This window comes from Arachis ipaensis, chromosome B05, assembly GCF_000816755.2.
Source record: "Arachis ipaensis cultivar K30076 chromosome B05, Araip1.1, whole genome shotgun sequence".
NCBI lineage: Eukaryota > Viridiplantae > Streptophyta > Magnoliopsida > Fabales > Fabaceae > Arachis > Arachis ipaensis.
Window position 1 is genome coordinate 37347400 of NC_029789.2, and position 6640 is coordinate 37354039.

Genomic DNA, 6640 nt, shown 5'->3' on the forward strand with positions numbered 1-6640 from the left:
GTCTTAATAGCTCTTCCCACGCCAGTGGTTGGTGTAACTTTCAGAAAGACATGTTCTCCTTCTTCGAATTCCAAAGGCTTTTGCCTCTGATCAGCATAGCTCTTCTGGCAGCTTTGGGCTATAAGCATTCGACTACGGATCTTCTTTATCTGCTCAGTCGTTTCAGCTATTATTTCAGGCCCTAATAAACTCCTCTCTCCAGTTTCATACCAACATAGTGGAGATTGACATTTTCTGCCATACAGAGACTCATATGGAGCCGTTCCGATGCTCGCATGATAGCTATTATTATAAGCAAATTCTATTAATGGCATATACCGATCCCAGCTCGTAGGCTGGTCCAAAACACAAGCCCTTAGCATATCCTCCAAGGTTTGAATAGTTCTTTCTAACTGACCATCTGTCTGAGGGTGATACCCAGTACTTAAGCTTAACTGAGTCCCAAATGCACGCTGAAAAGCTCTCCAGAACCTTGATGTAAAACGGGGATCTCTATCAGATATAATAGTAGAGGGCACACCATGTAACCTGACAATCTCTTTGATATACATTCGAGCCAATTCCTCCATTGTGCAACTTATTCGGATAGGAAGAAAATGAGCTGATTTTGTTAGTCGATCCACAACTACCCAAATAGCGTCACAACCAGACCGGGTTCTAGGCAAACCTATCACAAAATCCATTGCAATACTCTCCCATTTTCATTGTGGAATCTCCAAAGGCTGAAGGGTCCCTGATGGTCTCTGATGCTCAATCTTAACTTTCTGACACGTTAAACATTTAGATACATGCAATGCCACATCATTCTTCATATCTGGCCACCAGAACATCGCTTTCAGATCCTGATACATTTTAGTGCTCCCTGGGTGAATTGAAAACCCGCTCTTATGAGCTTCCTTCAAGATACTTTGTCGTAGGTCTCCAACATCAGGCACAATAATCCGGTTCTTGAACCTCCATAAACTCTCCTGACCTTCTGACACTCTCCACTGTTTTCCCTGTTCAACTGCTGGTAATACCTTACGTAACGCTTCACTATCTTGATGATCCTTCAGAAGTTCTGATTTAAAATCACTTGAAATCTGCAACTGACTCAAACACAGGATTCCAGATTCTTCTCTAATTACCAAATTCAAACCTTGAAATGCCTTTAGTAATTCTTCTTCCCGTAGCATCATCCAAGCTGCATATAAAGATTTCCGACTCAAGGCGTCCGCCACAACGTTCGCTTTTCCTGGATGATAATTCAATTCAAAATCATAATCTTTCAGAAGCTCCATCCATCTCCTCTGACGCATATTCAATTCTTTCTGCTCAAAAAGATACTTCAAACTCTTATGGTATGAGAAAACATGAAACTTAACACCATAGAGATAGTGCCTCCAAATCTTTAAAGCAAACACAACAGCAGCAAGATCCAAATCATGTGTCGGATAGTTCATTTCATGCGGCCTTAATTTCCGTGAGGCGTATGCTATAACATTCTGGTGCTGCATCAGAACGCACCCTAAACCCTTCAGAGATGCATCACAGTACATTTCAAATGGTTCACTTGGTTCAGGTAATACCAATACAGGTGCAGTAGTCAACCTGTGCTTCAATGCTTGGAAACTCTCCTCACACTCCGGAGTCCAGATAAAAGGCATATCCTTCCTAGTCAACTTAGTTAAAGGTAAAGTGAGCTGTGAAAATCCTTTAATGAATCTGCGATAATACCCCGCCAAACCTAAGAAACTCCTGATCTCTATTACGGAAGTTGGTCGCTCCCAATTCATCACTGCTTCCACCTTAGCAGGATCCACAGCTATCCCCTGCTTACTCACCACGTGGTCGAGAAACTTCACTTCACTCTTCCAGAACTCACATTTAGATAACTTAGCATATAACTTCCTATCTCTCAGAATTTGCAGCACAGTTCGCAAGTGATCAGCATGCTCCTCTTCAGTCTTAGAATAAACAAAAATGTCATCAATGAAGACAATAACAAACTTGTCCAGATACGGTCGAAAAATCATGTTCATATAATCCATAAATACTGCCGGGGCATTAGTTAACCCAAAAGACATCACTGTATACTCATAATTACCATAACGCGTTCTGAAAGCAGTTTTCGGAATATCCTCATCTCTAACCCTTATCTGATGATACCCTGATCGCAGGTCAATCTTAGAAAACACACCGGCACCCTGTAACTGATCCATTAGATCATCGATTCTAGGTAACGGATATTTATTCTTCACAGTGATCTTATTCAATTGCCGATAATCGACACACAGCCGCATACTCCCATCCTTCTTCTTTACCAGTAACATTGGCGCTCCCCACGGAGAAACACTTGGTCGGATAAAATGCTTACCCAACAGATCTTCCAGCTGAGCCTTCAGTTCAGCCATTTCTAAAGGCGACATCCTATAAGGAGTAATTGAAATTGGACCGGATCCAGGTACCAACTCAATTGCAAATTCAACCTCTCGGTTAGGTGGGAATTCATTAATATCATCCGGAAACACATCTGGAAATTCACATACAACGAGAATCTGCTCTAAACTCTGATCATCACCTGATACTCCCGCAGTTAATAACATAATACCTGACATTCAGTTCCAGAACAGTTTACTATCATAGAATTCAAATAGTAACTATTCACCACAACTGGTGCTTCTGACCCTTCCGGCATAAACTGTACTGACTTCTCAGAACAATCAAGCAAAACATGATTCTTGGATAACCAATCCAATCCCAAAATGAGATCAAGACCAGTCATAGGCAAACAAATCAAATCATGCACAAATTCACGCTGTTGTACTCGAAAGGGAACTTCTGGACATCCTATCCTAGTCACCATAGCTTCATGAGTAGCGTTATATACTTTCAAATCGTAACCTAAAACCACCATTCTCAATCCTAACTCATGGGCCTTTTCAAATGCAATAAATGAAAGAGACGCTCCTGAATCAAATAAAGCATTTAAGATTTTACCAGCCATTTCACAATTACCTCTAATTAGTGTCTCAGATCCCTCAGCACCTATGGTAGAAGTGGTGTATACTCTTCCTGGCTGCTGCACCCTACCAGTCTCATACTTCTTCTTCTCCGGGCAATTAGTGGCCATATGTCCGGGCTGTCCACAGGAATAGCATACTCCAAGTCCTACTCTGCACGGAACTCCAGGATGATACTTTCCGCACTTCTGACAATTCAAATCCTGCTGCGGCTGCTTCCCAAACCTTTTCCCTTGATTAGCAGTAATATTCGGCCTTCTGTAATTACCTTGACCCTGAGTCTGCTGCGGAACAAAACCTCCACGTTTGAAATTCCTACCTCTCGGAGCAAAGTTCCTCCCTGAAGGCCTCTGAAAAGGCACCCTCAAACTTCCTTTCTCTGCTGCCGCCTTCCTCACACAATTCTCAGCCACCCTACTCTTATTCGCCAATTTAGAAAACACCCTAATCTCCATTGGGGCAACGAAGCTCTGAATATCACTCCGAAGACCTCCCTCATATTTAATACATTTCCATTCGGCAAAATCTTCTGGTGCCCCTTGACAGATACGAGAAAAGCGACACAACTCCTCAAACTTACTAGTATACTCAGCAACAGTCATCTGTCCCTATTTTAACTGTATTAATTCAAGTTCCTTGGCATTTCTGGCTGAATTAGGAAAGTATTTCTTATAGAATTCTGTTCGAAAAACCTCCCAAGGAATTGCAGTACCATCAGGATGTAGGATACGTCATGTTCCCTGCCACCAATACCGAGCCTCACCTTGCAGCTGATAAATTCCAAATTCAACCCATTGCTCTTCAGGAACCTGTTGGGCCTGCAACGCCCTTTCCATAGCCTGAATCCAGTTATCTGCATCTGTGGGATTTGAGGTTCCCCTAAAGGTCGGAGGGCAAACTTTCAGAAATGTGGCAAGTGTCATAGGACCATCCTCATCATTATTATTATTCCCATGATTACCCTGATTTATTTGATTACCCAGTGCCTCGGCTGTTACCTGCATAGCTGCAGCCATATTTCCCAGGGCAGTCATAAAGTCTACTGGATCAGTCCCTATGGGGCAGGAGTAACGGTGCCTGTCCTACCTCTACCTCGCCCGCGACCGCGTCCGCGAGTCGACATCTGGTCCCTATACACACCAAACAAGTGATATTAAGTTGATCAGTCTCAATATCGCAAGTCTAATGCTTTAAGTTCCAAATTCATGCTCACAAACGTTTATGCCATATATATCAATCAGATATCCTAATTGCACATACACATATATACAGAGAATGCACAGAAGCACAATCAGTCCGTCTTTCAGGCTCTATAGGAACGAACTGCTCTGATACCATAATGTAACATCCTACCACACAAAGCTTTACGCTTAAGTCATAAAACAGAGGTGATGTGGTATTACGACCTCAAAAATAAAAGGAGTACATATAATAGCAGAAGAGTTATAATATGTTAGGAGCCTTAAAGGATAGGGGAAATAAAAATCGCGAGATAAAAGCGCAACGCTCAAGGAACGAGTTAACTTGCATGCTAAGAAAACTGTAACTGTCAAACATAAGATAACAGAAGTAGGAATAGAGTGCCAAAGATACAAAATAACAAGCTCCTAACTCAGCCTGTGAAGTCAAGACTGGCCGGAGAATATTTACACATATATACATACATATCCAAAACCCAAAAGTACATACACACAATCCTGCCTCTCCATAAACCTCTAAGAGGATAAAAAAGGACAAGTTATGCGGAGAGAAAGCTAAGTACATATATATACATCACTGTACAACAAAACTATACAACAACACTATCCAGTAACCCCTCCGCTTTAAGAGTCCATACGCCTAACGAGATGGCTCCCGACCTGCATCTGAAAAACAACAACATAGTATGGAATGAGAATCGGAGGTTCTCAGTATGGTAAAGGTGCCACACACATAATATATAAGGTCCTGAGAATGCCAGAGGCAATCCTAGAACGCCGACACTCAGATTATAGAGCTTAAAGTATTAAATAGAAGCCATAAAAGGTGGTTTCCTAAAAATATTTAATCCTAACTTAACTTAACTTTAAATCTAAGTCCTATACTGCCATTCCTCCATACCTCCAACTCCGTCACGCATTTTCAAAGACAAATAGACAGATAAAGGCAAACACAAGAAGGTTACAACTACTGCAGGTAACAAATACACATTTAGCATGGCAAATACAGATAGGCACACCCAATTAGAGCACAAGCAAGTAATTCAAGTAATATGTATATGATGCATGCCTGTCCTATGGCTGATGAGGCTCATCTGTCGGTTATCCAGCCAACCCGACAAGTCTGAATTGTCCTTAGACTGTCCCCCGACGTGCATCCCCAAGAGTCTATGCATAGATTTTTCTCAAATAATCAATATTGCTCAATGGGGGTAACATTCCCAGGAATTTATATAGTGCCCGGTCACACTTACGTCGTAGGGTCAACAGAGTATCGAGTTTTCAACCTGGTACACGTGTTGGCAAGCCACGACACTTAATCCAGGGAATCTCGTATCTGAGATTATTCAAATTCATAAGCCATGTAATTAATTCAATTATAATTCATGAACATCCACATCGTTCTCAATTGCATCTCATTCATCATCATACATTAAACATATTCAATCCTTATCCTTCATTATCACACCTCCCATTCCGTCCATCAATAGTTCCAATTCAAAACATAATTCATTCTTTGCTAAGAATCAAACTTCAAACTTAAAACATACTCATTTTCTTAATAACTCAAAATCAAACCATATAACCTTTAAATCTAAATCTCTTTTAAATAATCATCTAAATAAAAATCTCTAATTTTTATAAAATTTTGGCAGCATCTCCTCTAAAACTCGGACTTTACCACCCTTTTCGGGTCCAAACCTGCATTCTTTTCAATTCAACATACCCTTCCTCATCATCATAACAATCACCACAATAAATCTACCTCAGATCAACAATTAAACTCATGCAATATTCAAATCCAACAACCAAAATCCAACTAAGAATCATAGTTCACAAATCCTAAGCTTTTAACAGAAAATATCTCATTATCACAACAACCTCCACAATAATTATACCTCAAATCAATAATTCACCAAATCATTAGTTAATCAACAAGCACCAAACTAACCATGTTCATCAACAATAACATTCAACCATAATTCTCTCCAAATTAACATAACAACATTCACCATCCAAAATTAAAAACTAATTATCCAATAAACTTCAACCAAATATATTTATCGACAAATTACTAAATATTAAACATACACCTGCATTCCAACTTATCCAATGGTCATCTAGCCTAAGTTTTCACAGAACATTATATATTAAATGCAAGAAACCTAAACCATACCTTAGCCGATTTCAAAGTATTATTCCAAGACAATTTTTCTGAAAGAACACAGCCCTCAAAATCTCAACTAATCTGCTTCCTCCAAGTTCCAGTATTCACAATTTCAAGCTCCAATTTTCTATTCACAACCTAATACACATTCATAACACATATATATCCAATTTAATACTCAAAGCTGAAATTTAATGAAAATAAAATAGAATTATCGTATCCTCACCTTACCCAAGCTTCACATAAGCAAGAGTGAACGTTTTTCTCAAGCT

The 6640-nt window shown here is 40.0% G+C and overlaps 1 long non-coding RNA gene across 1 annotated transcript; it reads right to left on the minus strand.

The window, feature by feature from the left end:
* LOC110271928 lies at positions 4715-6640 on the minus strand. Its single transcript, XR_002362786.1, has 3 exons — positions 6595-6640; positions 6378-6506; positions 4715-4867 (listed from the first exon to the last, which is right to left on the minus strand). It is a non-coding gene; the product is annotated as an uncharacterized LOC110271928 (long non-coding RNA).